We start from the raw sequence: 17,703 nt of genomic DNA on the forward strand, positions 1-17,703 counted from the left end.
ACTCTATCACAGTCAAATGACTAATTCTTGAGCTAATGTTTAATACTAATGATATCAACAGTCATTTCCTAATGACTGAAAACTTGGGGAGGATAATATCCACTCTATGCTGCTTGTTCCTGGATGTCTGTTTTTGGCCTTGGAGCTGTAAAATTAAAGAGCTTACAATGGCCCGGAATTGACGCTCTCCTACCTCTGATTATATAATCCCCTAGATTATATAAAGAGCCCATAACCTCCTCTGGTACTGCAAATAACTGTGCCTCTACAGCAGCAGAGCCAGGTGCAATGGGCAAAAAAAAAAATCATCAGAATTGCTAACCAAACAAGCAGAAGGAGTAAAGGAGTTATTAAAGAGTGCTTAAGCTCCCACGTTTATTTTCAATGATTTCCACTGTGAGTACTGCCTTTGCTCTCTGAGTACTGCCTTTGCTCTCCCAAAGAGCCAGGACACTGGTTGTGCTCTCATTAAACAATGCCGTCATCAAGCCGAGACCCCGGATGAAATGTGTGGTTATTAATCCCTTCAACATAATCAGAGATCGCAGGAGGAAAGAGCAGTGCCTGCACCAGCAGAACCACCTCACTCACAAGGAGACGGAACAAGTAAGTGCAACAGCAGAAGTTATAAATATTTCTAATTCAACTAAGCGATATATTTTATTTATCCCAGTAGCTCCCATTGGGTTTCAACGGCACGCAGGTACAGTATAAATATTTGGTCAATACGGGTGGAATTCTAATAAGCGTAAATGAAGGCAGTGTTTTCATTAAAAATAAAACAAATTAGTCTTTGTTAGCAAAACTAGCTTTTACTTCAACAAAAAGGACAAACGCTTGGCTAGAGCTTGGCTGATGGGCCAGTGACCCAGCTCAACCTATGGCTCCCAGCCGCGGTTTCTGAAGCGCCAGGCCTTGTGTGTGGAGGGGATGGGCCAAGCCAGGCTGAGCAGGGCAAAGTTCTTTGGCTGAGAAGAGGAGGAGGTGGCTTGACAAGAAAAAGCATTTTCTGCAACCTCTTTGCAAGAGGCTGTGGTTTTAAGGAAAGCAGGATTTCTCGCGGAAGCAGAAGAGAGCTGAGACGTACTGGATTATATGATTTGGATGCACCAAAACAGAGGAAACCTGAGCAGGAAAGGTTCTGGGGAAAGAGGTCCTTTAAACAGCAAAACAAGCCCCCAGAAAAGAAGAAAAGGGGTGGGGGGATGGACGGACAGGGATGTGGACAACCATACAGAATAAGAAGATGCCACACATGGAGGGAGGTGAAGCCATGGAATTCTGGAAGGAGAAGGGAGGAGACAGATCAATAGTGTCAGTCTCCTTACGGTGTCCACAGCAAAGAGCGAGCGGGCACTTCCACAAAGCCTGTGGGACTTACTGGGCTGCCGAGGCCAGGAGGAGGTGGATGTGTTGTGGGGAAGGGGCTCCTGGGCTGCTGAGGAGGCGTCGGGTGGGCTGGGGGCAAGGAGCAGCACGACGGCAGGGCAGTGATGGACAAGCCACAGCACAGGAGCCAGGGCTCTCGGAACACGTGAGGGGCTGCAGCTCCGGAGGCTTCGCTCCGCAAGAATTGATACCAGATGAGTCAGCCGTACAAATGTGATACAGATCACATTATGGGCATGTGACTACTTCCACCAAATTAGATACAGCACATGATGCAGCGCTTGTGCCAGCTTCGCTCGGGCTGTTGAAAGACAGACAATAAGGATGAATAGTCTTAAAGACAGAGCAGAGCAGCCAGCCACCACCTCTTCAGAGATCTTCTCTGCAGACTTAACCCATCCAAAATGATGAGGCAAGCTCCAGTCTGCCATTTTAGGATGTATCAGACCATCACAGGGCCGTGCCGTTTTCCATTCGGTAACTGGAAGCTCGGAGCCGTGGCACCGGGAGCAGCCCGTGCTGCACCACACGCAGGCAGGGGACACGCGGTCCTGCTGCAGAGGGGCTCTGCTCCAGCAGATGGGCAAAGGAAGGAAGGGAGCTGGTTTCTTGTTCAGCCCCAAGACAGCAGATGATGTCAAAAAGTCTGACTTTCTCATGGGCTTGCCGTAGAAAATAGTTACAGAGCTCTCACTATGCTGCTCACTTCGTCTCTGGAGCTTTGGTTTGCAAAACACTGAAGAAAACCAAAATAACCAAAAGAAAAAAGAACAAAAAAAGAAAAAAGAAACCCAGCTAACAGACCCCAAACCCAAACCTTCTGGCTAGTTCATTCAAGGCTATTTTTCATTCCACTTATCACTGCCACCAACATTTTGCTTAGTCTTGAAGAAAACGTTGTCATTCCACAGTCAGATGTTTTTACATTTACATCCATCATCGCCTGATATATCCTGACCTTAGTTAAAACTTATGTTTTCTAAATCGTACTTTTATGTTCAGCAAGCCCTTAGGCTATGCTGTTAAAAGTTTACATTGAAAAATCATTTATAATTGGTTTGTTTGAGTTATGCCTGTTGCAAAGCCATCAGAAAGGGCAGTATTAATTAGCAATGGCTTACATATAGTCTAGACAATAAAAAAGTAAATCATTTTACCTTTTTAAAAAGCTTTTAGTATTTTACCAGTATAACAAATGATGTTGATATAAATTACATTTAAGCAAAAAAATGCACAGCATGATTTACAACAAAGCTGCCCCATTTGAATAATTTATTTTTGCTTGAAATATTTTCACGATATACACACATTGCTCAAATAAAAATATGTTTATTATGAAATTGAGACAGCCAACAAAAAAAAATCCTAATTAATTCCATTTGCTGTGCAATAGCTCGGTTGGAGAATTAAACAATAAATTTCAGCTTATTGCATAATGTCCCGAGTTTCACTATAAAAGATTTGTTTTCATTTCAGGTATGTAATGATGACAATTGCACAGAATATTTAAATATCGCACTCAACAAAAATCTTTCCAGAGACCTTACAAACCCTTAGCTGCGCCCATTGTTTGAGCAAAATTAAGGAGGCAGTTCGTCTGGGTGAGACACTGAAGGACGGAGCCTTTATTTCCAAACTTCCCCTCTAAGTCTCCGACATAACTTTGATAAGTCTTATTAAACATGTATTAGCAGATCACTGGAGTTGATTTTATTTATTAACAATGTCACTGGGAAGAGAATAGGCGTTTTGGATCGCGACACTTTGCAACAGATGATGTTATTTTAGTTCGTAATTGGTGGTGACAAAGCCACAAAACAGTAATAGCATCTGGTTAATGCCAAGAAAAATATAATAGCAGTCAAAGAATTTATCTTACATCTACTTTCATTTGGAAACAGATTGCTTTGTCATCCTCGGAGAGATTGACAATAGATCACAATTCCTGTATCAGTTTGGATCATAACTTTCTTTCTGCCCGGGACCACATATGTTGCAGTTTATCCTCCTGTCACCTGATCCCCCGAAGGTCAGCCTAGCAGGGGGTGAGGAGGAAGGACTGACGATACAAAAATGACTGCAAGCAAAAGACATTCTTTGGGGCTGATTCTGATCTCAGAGCAACCAAAGATCAGCATGTATTTAAACAGATAGCGTTACTTTAAATAAATGTACAGTAGCAAAAATTCCAGGAAACCCTAAGGCAAACTGGAAAAAATAATGTGCTCAGTTTCCTTGTAGTTCTTTCCTATTTTGTATTGGAAAAAAAGGAGCATTTTTTCCCAACGCGCAGAAGAGCTGAAACGAGGGCAGGAGGGAGGATGACATGCTTCCACCCCAGGGCTTTGCTCCGCCTGAAGACAACCACAAGCTGAAGAGAAATTCCCTTCTTTCATCTCTCCCATTTTTCACTGACAAACACAACCAACAGTAGGCAAACAAGGACAAGAAATACAAAGGTCCATCCTGTTTCTTGGTCCCTTTCTTATTCTCACCTACCATCTTCTGCTCTTCTTTCACAGACCCATCCTCTCCCAGCAGCTCTGGGCACACATTTCTGAAGCTAATGAAGCTGACTGAGATCTTGCTGACCTGGGTGAAACATAGATTCATGTTGTGGAAGCCCGAGGACCTGTATCAGGTGTAAGAAACTGGTAACTGTGAACTGGTGTGAGAAAAAGTAGAATCAGGCCTGGTGGTTTCCAGGTATGGAAACACATATGCCCCAGCCTCCACTTACATCAGTTTAACATTAACGAGGTGCCCCTGGCTTTGGCCATGAGTAGTTCATGACTTCCAGAAGCACAAGCAAGAGGTGATGCCCACAGCCTGCGTGTTCTTGGCACCAGCCTCCCCACGCAGCCCAGGAGCAGAAAGGCAGGGAATGCAGCTCCAGGCCCGGCGCTGCCCCCAGGCCCCTCTTCCTCCTGCCCAGGCTGCTCCTGCCCCCCTGCTCCTGCCCTGCTGCTGGGGGGCTCCGTCCACCCCTCTGCTGCGCCGACAAGGCCCGGTGGGATGGCTCGGGAGCCCCCTCATGCTTCCACACATGGTGCCATTTCCCCGCAGGTCTCGGCCTCGAGTGCCTGCCTGCACCCAGACTCGCTGCCAGGTTAAAGAGCAATCACCACGGGCAGCGGGAGAGAAATATTATACAGATTTGTAATTCATTAAAGTGCTGGACATGTTCCAATGTGAGTCTACTGGAGGGTAGGAAAGAAGGGAGACATGTTCAGACTGTGGTCTAAAGCACACCTGTACTGTTTGGGAGCGTTTCTCCTCATTAAGACTGTGTTTTCTGGAAGTCTGGCCTCTGCCAAGCGACTCAAACACATAAATCCACGGTAATGCCCCTTCGCCTGCATGATTCAGCTTTGTGTCATTTCAAGGTTTAACAGTGGATTTTAAGAGGGTCGTTTCAACCATGCCCTATTAGACAAACACTTGTGAAACAAACAAAAAAAAAATTCCAGCATAGCACAAACAACAAAACTACCTTAGATCTTCTTGGGTGTGGTTCTTTGGTGCCTTGTACTTGAGGGCCTTCTATGCATGTGAAGGAAAACACTTCAAGGATCCTTCTATTACTATGATAGTCACATATTTACCTGGTTGGAGAAAAGAGTTCTTGACTTTCTCTTTTAGAAAACTTGTAAAATATTGTTTACAAGACTTCAGAGTCTTTGGCCAAGATCCAGAAAGCAGCGCCTATCTTCGTATTAACCAGAAACCAAAAGTTTAAGCACAAGTCAGTAAAATCATGTCCTGTAAAAGAACTGATGAGGAGGATCCGACAGGCACAGCATTGGCCTTTAGCCGTCTCCTATTACTTTCTGTAACACCTAACAAAAGTCTTTGATGATATAAATAAAACTGTTTTCTGTTTTCAAAATTTACAAAAAGCTTTAAATTCCTCTTCTGTTTTCAAGAAGAGGCAACACATGCATGATACCAGATGAAAATTAAAAGAAATACATGCAAGGTAAACATTCACAAAATGTGGATTCAGAATTATTGCATGTACGAATTTTCCTTCTAATTCTTTATCTGCTACCATCAAAATACCCCTCCAGACCTACCAGGCAGTTTCCAATGGGCTGTGCTTTTCAATTCGTACACACTTAGCCAGTGACTGGTAGGACTTATCACCAATAATTACACTCAGCAGTGAGTGAGAGTAATAGCCAAGTTAGTACCCTAAAAGACAGAAAGGTTGAGGCTAAAGGAAGGGGAAAGAAAAAGCCTGAATTTAAAAGCAGATTTTCTTGCCTTGCCCAGGCTGTAGCTAAATGCACAGAGAATGGAAATAAGTCTCCCAGGAATATGTCAAACCAAGCAACATAAATGCAGCTTGAATGCACAAGGAGTCAGTGGCAGCACTGCTAACCTCACATAGTCACAAGTCAGAAATGATGCCCTAGAAAACCAGGAGATGTTAAAGCTCAATAAATGTAAAAGTTCATTTTATTTGTTTGTGAGGTTTGTATTTGAAATTCATGCCTATAAGCTTTTTTCTATCCCTAATGAAGCCTGAAAACTTTTAGCACTAGTGAAGCTTCTCATATGACTCCAGGAGCCAGAGAGTTCAGAGGAAACATCAAACACGGGGAGCTTGAATTAGCAAACTGGACACATCTGGGGGGCAAAACCAGACATGCCACCGGGAGGACCCTGCAGAGCTGGTAGAAGGGACCTCAGTGGGACCAACAGCCAGCCTGGGGCAGCCGCACCAAGCCACGCTTCCAGCATGCAGCCACAGGGCAGCCGAGGTGCCTCCATGCTGGCCGCCTGCACACTTCTGCTTCTGAAACCTCCGCAAGTTTCTCCTGGGTAAACAGGCCAGCAAGTACATTCTCCTCGAAGGGGGGCATTTCTGAACAGACATGCCCCATCTGTAGCTTCACCTGTGCTCAGTTGTGTGTCGGTTGCCTTACCAACAACACCAGCACCACAAGAACAGAAACAAACCTTGTGCAATACAATCTGCAGAGCAGCCAGAACATTAGGTTTAGCAGCCTTGGTTTTTCTGCCGTTGGTTTCAAAACAAGAACTTTTTTTTTTTTTTTTTTTTTTTTTTTTTTGTAAACTGCATATCAGTCCCCTCATTTCCTCTGACCACATTGCTGGAACCAGCACTGTTTGCTACAGTTCCCTCCCTGAAGGCAGCCAGGCAGCAAAAGAAGCTTGCTTCTGAAAGCTAGCCACGTTGGCCACCAGCCTTTGCAGAGAGATGTGTCGGTCGTTTAAAAATGAGGAGTCACTGGGACAAACTTTCTTCTATGCTGATGGAGCATCATTGATTCTACAGGGGTCATAGCACTGCAGTGAGCAAAGTTTTCTTCTGAGCTACAAAATCAGACAGCGATTATTGGCCTGTGGGTCTCCTCAAGCCTCTTAAAAAAGCTGACCTTGCTTTCACTGAGAGAGGAATTCCCTTTCTTGCGATTCCCTTTCTTTCCAGGAAGGGGTTCAGCGATCTCTACGTGCAGCTCTTCCAACGTGTCAGTAGAAGTGTGAAGATGAGTGACCATTCAGAAAAGCAGAAGACATGAATGTGGACTTGCAGACCTCCCCTCAACATATATGTTATTCTGATTTTTAATGAGTTTATTAACAATTCACTGAAGAAGAAGAGAAAAGGAAAGGCATGCATTCTATCCAAAGATTGTGGCCATGCTGTTGGCTCTTGCTTTGTGGTAGCAACTACACCACAAACTGTCCATGACCCACAGGTGGAAGTGGGCAAAGGGACTGGGGAGCTTTTCCCAGCCAGGGTTTGGCTCCTGTCCCCAGGCCTGCCTCTAGGAAGCTTTTCTCCTAAGGCCATCAAGGCTCAGATGCCCCAGCAGGATGTGCAGCCTCCATCTCTGCAGGCTTTCATGGCCCGCCTGCATGAAGCCCTGCTCTGACCTTCCTCTCTGCTCCAGTAGACTCGGGCTCTCCCGAGGTCCTTCCCACCTGAATTATCCTCTGAGCCTATAGTATAACAGTAATTACCCTGAGAACAAACCATCATCCTCCAGCACAACAAAGCATAAACAAACAAACCCAAACACAAGCAAATACAGAGAGAAAATCAAAGCTCTCATATTAAAACACCTTTGCCACCGAAGAGCCCCCTTTTAGGTGGAATTTTGCAGGGAGTAACTGATTCCCTCACAGTTTTCCCCTCTGCAGTCCTGAGAGCAGCCTCTATCGTATTTTAAGTCTCCACCATGGGCAATGCAGTGGGGATTGAAGGTTTCTCTCATCAAGCCTGGATGGCAGCTCCCTGCAGCCTCCCATTGCAGTGCCCTGGCGTGGAAAAGCCTGGAGCATTTCATGACATCCAGGTCAGCCTTCCCCACCACCTGATCCATCAGGTATGCCAGTAGGTCTCTTGGTAGCTCCCTCAGCAATAGACAAATAACTAATTAGCTATAAAGAATATATCAAAATTTATTTTCTATTTCAGGAGCCAGTGTAAATGGCTCACTCACCAGTAGTTATAATACAATAACCAGCAATAATATAATACAATAACCAGCATCCGTCTAAGCAGGGAATTACATAGACTGTGTAACCACAAGCATAAATACCTACCAGGCTGAAAATAAGCTTCGCTTTCAATTAGTCAGTTTTTAAAAGTAGGTCTTTTTTTTTTTTTAAAAAAAAAAAGGTTTATGATATGTTTCTTCCTTGGCCTTTTTAGTACATAAGAGCTCAAATTTAGGTTGCAAAACAACCAGCCTGACCTTTTCCCAGAGCTTTAAACCCTAGACAATTTCCATGGCACTTGGAGGTTGCTCAGTGCTTTTGAAAACTGGAACACTCCTTGGAAATGTTAGGAACCTAACCTCCAGGTTCCAGTCCTGGCAATCCTGGACTAAAAGGTTTCAGAAAATTGTAGTTTTCCTTAGTTAAATACAGACAATTATAGGCAAACCTTACTGAAGTTGGATACATAGTCAGAGATTTGAAATGCTTTGTTGGTAATATTTCAATGAACTGGATGGGCGAGAAGCACCAGCTATCAGAAAGAGTTTTAAAAAACACAGATCATCTGTTTTTCTGTCTCTCCAAATGGAATTCTGAAATGTCATCAGTTTGAGAGTTCAGATGAGAAGATATTTTTATCCATTAAAAAAAAAAATCCATTTCCCATGCATTAGATTCATGTGAAACTCTAATGTTAGGGGATATGTCCATTCTGCTCGCTGATAGAAATTGTACCCTGACAATCCCAGGGATGGGATTGGAAGTGGGCTGAGCACCACAGCATCTCATAAGATGGTCTGGCTCCTCAGAGCTCTTCCTGCAGATAAGATATAATTCGTGCTCCCCTCAGGCACCAAAGGCAATGTACCAGTGCAATAATCCTCCGAGTATCCCAACATTTACAAATAATTGTAAAGACCTGCTAATATGGTTTAGTTCAGCAGCTCTTCAGAGTACTGAGTGCTGCCTGAAATGACGACTAAGAGGGTATTAAACAGCCTTAAGGATGTCTTGCAGGAGGTTCGTGAAGCAGTTATTTAAGGAACAAGCACTGAGAAGCATGTTGAACATTTAATAATTGTGGCATCTCCAGCTCTGTGCTTTGTTTGTGGAGCTTACAGAAGACAATGTTTCGGGTTTTTGCCAAATTCCCTAACCAATGGTACAGGACGTGAGACACTGCAGTTATGGAGTAGTCATACATGTGCTGTTTGTTCACTTAGATGTAAGTTATGTGATTTTAAATTGATATTTAAACGGCAGTGAAATTGGTGTGTATATATCCATACAAAGTGACTTTTTGTATTTTCTCAACCACTCGTTGATGCCTTCTGAACACTCCTACAGATACAACCTGGACAGAAGAGCTCTTCTGAAGGAAGGTATTCATACCAGAGAAGCATGTTACACTTCCACACTGTTTATCACTACTCTTCCCATCCTCCCCAGATGACACACATTCTCCCTTGTAGCCACAAAATTAGCTGAACTAACACTTACAAGATGAAACAAGACAAGGCACAGGGAAAATTCAGACCCTTAAATGTTCTTAATCACAGGGAAGAGAAAGAGCAAGGCAAAATTTTGTAAACATTAATCAGAATGTACTTTCCAACACACTGAGCAAGCAGCAGGTCTCAGGCTCCAAGCGACTCGTCTGGTCCTAGCTACTGCAGTCACATACAGAGCAGGTGGCAGTGACCTTCATTAGCAGGTTTTATGGATGCTTAAAGGGGTTAAAGAGTCCTATAGGACAAATTAAGGAGTCTCAATTGGTAGAAGTTATTAGAATAGCAATTTTTATAGGGAAAATCCATTTTCACAAATTGAGTGACAAGTGACAGAGAAGACAGAAGTGTTGAGGTTTGCAGTATGGCAGGAAACCAGGAAAAGAAAATTCAGCTGTATTGACTCATACTCCCCCTGTGTTAATTCCACTGAAATTAATGACAGGAACTGATAGAGCAAATAAAATGTTTGGTGTCGATTGAGACAGCGTTTTGTCTCCTCTCCCTCCTGTCAGGGGCAGGTTGTTCTGTGCCTCCTGATGCTCCAGCAGATCTCTGCATTTCCACCTCTCCCACCACAGTGAGCTGCACAGTTGGAAGAAGTTATTTGGTATCAGTGCATGCCAGTGAAATACTCATGAGGCACTAACCATTCCAGAGCTGGTGTCCACAGCTGCACCGTGAAGGCCTGAAAGTCCCTGACAAGCCTCAGGAGGTATTCAAGATCAAGCCCCAGATCCTCTGTGGATCTGTGACCAGCTATGGTAATGCACCCAAGATGTCTCAGCACTGAAAGAAATTTAAAGTTTCCTGTCATTTTACTTTTGAAGTTGAATAGGATAAGTTAGAGCAATAAATAATTATTAAATTTCTTTTCTGCTACGGATTTTTTTCAGCTTATTGCTGGGTCTGCCTCTCCCTCAACTCCCCCATCCCTACAACTGTGATACCATTAACTCCATCCTTCACACGAGCATGGCAAGCGTCAATCCATTAAAACTGTGAAATGCTCATACCACAATAAGGGGACATTTAAGTTCCAGAGAGAGATGGCAAGCTCCTACATGGCTTAAAAGAAACCAGAAAAAGCCACAGTTCTCAGGTTCTTTTCTAATTATGACTGAGCATACGCTCACCCTCCATAAAAATGTCACTTTATATCATTGCATTAAATTTATCAGACTTTTTCATATCGTACATATTTCTGGAGGAAAATGCATGCCTGTGACAACAAATGAGAGTCAATGAAAAGAGAGTCACCCACATTTTACTCTTCTGGAAGTGGAAAAGCTAAGCACATAAATCAAAGTGACCCCAAAGCAGTGACCAGCATGCCCTGAGCAGATCAACAGTGGTTTCATTGACCTCTAGACTCATACAGGGTCATATTTTCACACAGATGAACTGGTCTTGAACTGCTCTGCCATTGCATTGTGCACAAAGAAACCCCAGCTGAAATGTGCCTCTGCTTTCTGTTAGGGTAGCCTGGATTGCTTCCCAACATGAAAAATCAAACCCATATTCCATTTTAAAAAGTGTTTCTCTGTTCTGCCATTTTTTCTGGATCCCTTTCCTCTAGTAGTGATTTTCAAAAACAGTTTTACATTAATTTCCAACTGATATTTATTTCAAAAACAAACAAACAAAACCCTTGGAACTCATTAATAAGGCTTATCCTTTGTCTCCGAAGATTTTTCCAGGGCATTTTTTCATGCTTGTGAGTGTAGTAAGTGCATAAGCTCTGGGCAGAGCATCTGCAGCCTGTAGGCTTTCCTTCTAATGGACACACACTTCTCGTCCCTTACGTTACAGCAGTATTTCACAAACGTTAATGTGATTAACCCTGCAGTTTTCCTGCTTAGTGGGAGGGAGCACTGCAGCACTGACCATGCACAAGAGGTTCAGTCATCTTGCTGAAGGATATCACAACGCTTACGTCCAGTAGAGTTCTCTAAATATACTTGTATAATGTTCAACCAGTGCGTAAGCCTTGTGTGTCTCTCAGCATCAGATGGCATCCAAGCCTCTAGCTGGCTCTCAGCACAGGGATGAATTTTGTCAAAAACAGAGCATGCCATGGCCACGCAGAACATCTGTGGCACAGGCAGGAGCTGAATCCAAAACAGCTAACTCCCAATTTAATGCTTTAATCACAAACTCGGCCTCATCATTATCCTGGAGCATCTCTCCCCTCATTTTTGGGAATGCTCCCAGGGCAAGATGGAGAAGCAGAATGAGGAGGCAGGATCAGACAGAAACGGGCTGCTGTGCAGGTTAGGTCACCTCCCAGAGAGGTGGGTTCCAGTCCCTACCCTAAGGGTTTTCCAGGGATTTTGTAAAATAATTATTTAATACAAACAAGATGGCAGCCTTGGGGGGGGACTTCTGTGGCAGAACTGTAAAAATAGAGGCAAAAATTGTCCTTCACAGATCCGCATTTTGTTTCTAATTTTGGTACCACCGCTCATATTAATGACAAATGCAAGATGGTTTTGTTGCCGTCTCTTTTGCAATGGAAGTGATTTCCCTCTGTCAAAATCAATCATCATATCAGTTTTAATCAGATAAAGCTTTTGGCTTCTCCTATCTAAATTGCCCTTCCCACAGTGCATTACACTGCCTAAGACAAGCATCAGTACTCCATCACAAAATAAATGTGTTGATATTTGATAGCTCATTTGAACACGATGGTATTTACATCTTAGTTGGTTAGATTTTCATTTAACACGAGTTATGGGTTCACATTGAAAATAAAAACAATACTTCTCTGTTCCTCTTGCCATTCATGTCTACTTTTATTTCAGCCTAAAATAACACATCGCTGGAGGGTATTTTCTTAACACTGCCAAGCCTGAATGCAAGCCCTGTGGAAAATGTTTGTGTTGGGCTTGCCATGGTCCGGGCTAATAACAACGTGATGATGTATAGGTGAATTCCTGCTCCTCAAGTCCTCTGTGACATACGGATTAGGCCTGCCCTTATCTTCTAAGACATCTGGATGAGTGTCTGGGTTTTAATTTCACAATGAAATCACTGGGGACTAGAGTTATGTTATGTGCTTATGAACAAAGTGGAATATCCCTGGTAAGGGCAAGAGTGGATTACCTTAGATAACTCTACTTAAACCAGGGAACATTTGAGAATGTTGAAGAAAGGAAAGAGGTTCCACCAATAAAAACAAACACAGGCCTAAATTTGTGTTCTGTGTACTAAACATTTTAAAGCTCCTGGAGGTTGAAATATGACCACATGTAAATGGACTGATAAAGCTAAGGCGACTCTTGAAAGACCAGATCAGGATTCCCAGAACAACTACCAGCACTAAATCCTAATGGGATGCATAAATCATTTGGAGACAGATTTATTCAGAAGATGCCACTTTAAAGTCAAAATACTCTGCTTTAATCACCAGAAATAGTATGTGCATGCTAACATTTGCAGAAAATGCTCTAGGGCAACATGAAATTAGTATCCTAAAATTCCTAAATATATGCTTTTCCTAAAATGAAGATTTTTATCTATTTATGCCCATAAAACTGTCAGAAAAAAAAGACCTGTGAGAGCATAAAAGGGTCAGTCCTGCCTACTATAGCACAGCCATGGAAAACATTAAAAACATCAAAGTTCCTATGACATTCACAGTTGGGGTCTGAGTGCTGCAGAGCTGAATAATCAGCTTGCCAACCCCAAATCCTGCAATTCAGGACTATTGCAGCTTCGCAGCTTTGCTGTAGCCCTGAGACTATTCCTTTTTTGCAGCCCCTGTAGAAGTTTCTCCCATACTCCCAATCCATAGTCAGGCTATAATCCCAAGAATCGGATCCTGCCTTGCTGACTAAAGTGAGCAGCTGTAAGTATGTTGATGTCTGTTTAGGTCTGACCTGGAAGGCGGCACGGGTTCGGCAGCCTGGAGATGAGCTTTTCCATTGCCATGATATAGCAACACGTTGGAGAAACAGGAAAAAATCAGACTAAGCCTGAAGGGTCCACGCTCATGTTCCACTATGGGCTGCAAAGGGTTCCCACTTCTTTGTGTGTCTAAGTTGCGGGAGTGCTGAACAGCAGCAACCTGGAAAAAACAAAGACACAAGTAACGGCATTGGGAGCCGAACTACCAAAATCCCCCTTTTATTTAGCATATTAACTGCATGTCTTCTAATCTGTTTATTAAGTTAAAATCAAACCAAACATATTGCAAGCTTTTAGTAAACCACAGAGATTAATATATACTTAGGAAGGTTTCAGTTAATACACTGTTTTGCTTCATAAATATGCAACCAGCTACTCCATTTTAAATAAGTAACAATATAAGCCACAGAAGTGATTCTTTTCCCCTTGAAGGGATCAATATGAAATACAGTAGGCAAGATCCTGGCTTCACTGAAACACGTGGAAGAAATTGTATTGATTTTGGTGAGGTCAGGATTCCACCCAATAATTTTTCATTACCACTATCAAATGAAATGTATTCCTCCTCCTTACACATAGATATTCTATTTACAGCTTCTTTTGCCAGATAGGAAAATATTTTAAAAATTAAGTGCCTGTACTGTTCCCGTATAGACAAGTTGTTCTACTTAGGCTAATCCAGTCATGAAAAGAGCTAAATGAGGTGTCGAGCTTTCTTTTTGATCCTCGGTTGAACAAGAGTTTTAATCAGTAATAGATCTAACATAGATGTGACGCTTTGTGAGTAATGCAAGTATATCAGTTTTCTTTTCTGAGCACTTCACCTGTTTACTTTGCTTAACAAGAAATCAAAACACAGATCCTGTCTTTATTGTTCGTATGCTAGATACAATTGGGATGAAGCTCCACATAACCCAGCTTGCTCTAAACTTGCGTAACTGCAGACTACTGACTGCAGCAATACAAGGGAAAAATGCTAACCTTGCCCTCAGTGCTGCACCAGGGACACTGGCCCCGGAAAAACTGAGATAGGACACAAGGCATCAGTATATGCCTTTCCCACGAGATATTCTTAACGGCTCTTTCTTAACACAGTAAAATATCGACTATCCCACCAAAGAGGCTTGGGACAACCTTATGAGCACAGATGTCCTGCATTGCTGGAAGGCTGCTGGGGTCCCTCAGTAGGTAAAATTACACATCAATGATCCACTTGAAAGGCACTAGAGATGGCTTTTCATTTTGTACATGGAGGATACAGCTCTGGCAAAGACCAACAACAGCCTTTGAGGTTTGCAGTTAACCTCACATTAATTGTTGCCACCATCAGGTGCCTCCCGCACCTCCTCCAGCCTTAGTACTGCAGGATGGAAGGGGGTGCCCTCAGCATCTCTGTACAGACATAACACTGGTAAAATGCCAAGTAGTCTTTCCAGTTGTGCCATTAGGGCAAACAGCTGGGTGGCAGCTGCCTTTCCCAACCATGCATTTATCACCGGGAGCTGTTGCCAAATGGAAACTGAGTCAGAGCCCTAAAATCAGATGAGAGGTGTTAGTCTGTGGACAGCAGCCAGGTCAAGGTTAGTTAGTGCCTGAAGACTCCAGGCTTAACCTCACACCTTCTAGAAGACAGTGGGTTGGTGAGAAGGAGTTTCCTCCTCTTTGACAAGCTAACAGTTGTGCCTGGAGACGAAGGCAGAGCTCCAGCTTGCCAGAGGAAAGCCAGAATGCCTCCAAAACCAGGCAGGCTGGTGTCTCCTGGCTCCCACAACTGCAGGTAGGCTGCGTGAATGCATCTGGCAGCGTTCAGACGAAGGCCCCGGCGCTGAGAACAGCAGCAGTTCCCACCCACGGAACAGATTCGGCCTCAGCCTTCCCCCGCGAGCGTGTGTGGGCCCACCTCAGCAGCGCAGCCCTCCTGCGGGTCGGCGGCCGCCCGGCCTGTCCGGTCCTGTCAGCGCACGCACACCTGGCAGGGCCCATCTTGCGGGCGGTTACTCAGGCGCACGGGTTGCACACAAGTAATGAGCTGCTAGCATCCCAGCATGTTAGACAATATGCTGACAATGTCATAACATTATTTCATCCTTCTGAAAAGATAAGACCCAGCCTGTTCGAACCTGCTCAGGTCATTATCTTGTTACCACAAGATCCCCTGTCACTAACCAGTAAGAGTATGTGAAGCTATAATTTGCACTAAAATGAATTATGTATTGTTTACAGTTTACCATTAAATTAAGAGGAACAAAAACAAGCACCTAGAATGCCTCTTTCAAAGTCTTCCAGATAAGTGTAAATGTACACAGAAACCCAAGCCTTGATGCAATGCTGTTACGAGGAGGCTGGAGCTGGGTTGGCTAATTTTCACACTAACTTACTTAAAAGCAAGAAGGAAAACAGTGAAGATCTTTATATAGGCCATCAAAAAGCCTGGCTGCAAGTGGTTCCAATTTGCTTTAGTAATTAAATCGAAAGGAGTTTAAGGGTTTTTCACCCAGGTCATTTACTACTTTGGAATTTTACTGCTTGCCTTGCAAAGAAAACAAACGGGAATGAGTCACTAGTGAGTATAAAGAGTGGATGAACACTGCTAAACAAACTAAACAGTGAGCTCAAGTGGATATAGAAAACACCAGTCAGAATTCTAAATATGGATCTGAGAATAGTGTAAAAGGATTAGACGTCTTTTGTCACATGAAGAGCAAGCCTGCATGCCAGCATGCCTTTCCAGTGCAAGCAGCAACTGATCAAAGTAACATCTACCAGTTTGTAAATATGCTAATCTTCATGTTTACACAAAAGTGTCAGCACTTGCTTTACATCACAAAGAGCCTCATACAGTTGAAGATTAATTACTTCCAACACTGAGATTGTGTGTAAATACTGGTTTCACCAGAACCCTACCTTTTGCTGTATTTGCACAGCTCAGCAGAGGTGTATGTTGCTAAGACAGATAATTCAGGGACGCTTACAAAGTGTCAACTATCTCCAGCTCCGTACCGATAGACAGAATTTTGACAAGTATTTTTGGTGATTAGGTGGAGCTGGGATTAGGCAGGTTTAGGTTCCACGTTGTAAGTGCTGGATGGAAACATATTTTTGCCCCCCCCCTTTTTTTTTTAATGAATTCTAGTTATGAATAGCAGTATATCCCCTAAACCTGATTTGCACTTTCAGCTTTTACACTTACATATGATAAATAATAATAATAAAATAAAAGCTACTTTTTTCACTATGTGGGTTAGTATCACTTTCCTGTATTATAATGGCTCACAGTCACCTCGCTGTCTATGGGCCTCGCTGTAGCTGCAGCTTATAGGGGGGTCTAACTATACCATGGACACATTTACTAATAGAAAATTTCAAGAACCTTCAACTGTGCTATAAAACAGGTAGAATAATTACAACACACACTGAGGTGGTGAGATCAGTACCTGATGTTCCCTCTTCTGCATTGTTGCAACAGGGAATGCCAGGAAGAAGATGAAGCCAATGTAAGGCTGGATTTTCACGGCTCTAGTGCTTCAGGCATGGTGTGTAATACCTCTTTACCAGATAATCTGAATTTTTGTTTCCTCTGCTGTGTGCACAACACCCCCCCCCCAAAAAAAAAAAAAAAAAAAAAAAAAGTGGTGGCAGTTCTACTACTCCAGGAACCCCAGTGATAATTTTTAAAAATGGCACTGCTTTCAAGTGGGAATTCTCAATTCTCTTCACCTCTCCCTCTCTGCTAGGGCTCAGCACAATGACTGCCACAAGAATATCACCACTTGCCAATAAATACTATCACATTTGTTTCCTATTCCAAGTTAAAAGAAAAAAAAAAAGTGGGATGTGGGATGTTGGCAAACACTAGCATTACAAGATTGCCAGAGTAAACAAGAGTGAATGGATGAGGATAATTTGGGGATTTAAAGAAAAGAGAATCAAAGGCAAGGTTTAGAAAGGGAGAGAGAAATGGCTTCCATGTGAAACACCAAACTCGAGCAGAAATACTTCTATATTAAATGCTCAACTCTGTGTTTCGCAGTATGTGCTGACCAAGCCAGCAGAGCTCATGTTTTCCCCTTTATGGTGTATGCAAGAAAATGGCCTTGGCACCGGGAGGTGCTCCCAAAACTCAGGGGCCAGCAGCAGCCTGGTGAGGCAGAGGAGGGGACACGAGGGCTGCTCTGTCCCTTGTCCCCGGCCCCACAAGGGCAGCTCCGAGCCGGCAGACCCCAGCCCGGGCGGCAAGGGCTGCAGGCAGCAGCTCACGGCTGCAGCGACGTTTGGAGACCAAGGCTGCTGTGGTTAAATCAACATGCTCCATCTCACGTTTGCATAGGGCAACATGATCATCAGATTAATTACTAATTACAGTGGATTGCTCTTAAGTAGGTTCACAGCAATAATAGTAATAAAAAGACTAAACGGAGCGTTA

General features: G+C 43.3%; 1 long non-coding RNA gene across 1 annotated transcript in view; it reads right to left on the minus strand.

The window, feature by feature from the left end:
* Positions 1-4,904: 4,904 nt before the first annotated feature.
* Positions 4,905-17,703, minus strand: part of LOC118172925 — a 60,953-nt gene continuing 48,154 nt past the window's right edge. The window contains exons 4-5 of the long non-coding RNA XR_004753900.1: positions 13,253-13,440; positions 4,905-4,994 (exon numbers count right to left, since the gene is read on the minus strand). This is a non-coding gene — a long non-coding RNA (uncharacterized LOC118172925). The remainder of the gene's footprint in view (positions 4,995-13,252; positions 13,441-17,703) is intronic.

The sequence above is a fragment of the Oxyura jamaicensis genome, chromosome 11 (assembly GCF_011077185.1).
Source record: "Oxyura jamaicensis isolate SHBP4307 breed ruddy duck chromosome 11, BPBGC_Ojam_1.0, whole genome shotgun sequence".
Classification (NCBI taxonomy): Eukaryota; Metazoa; Chordata; class Aves; order Anseriformes; family Anatidae; genus Oxyura; species Oxyura jamaicensis.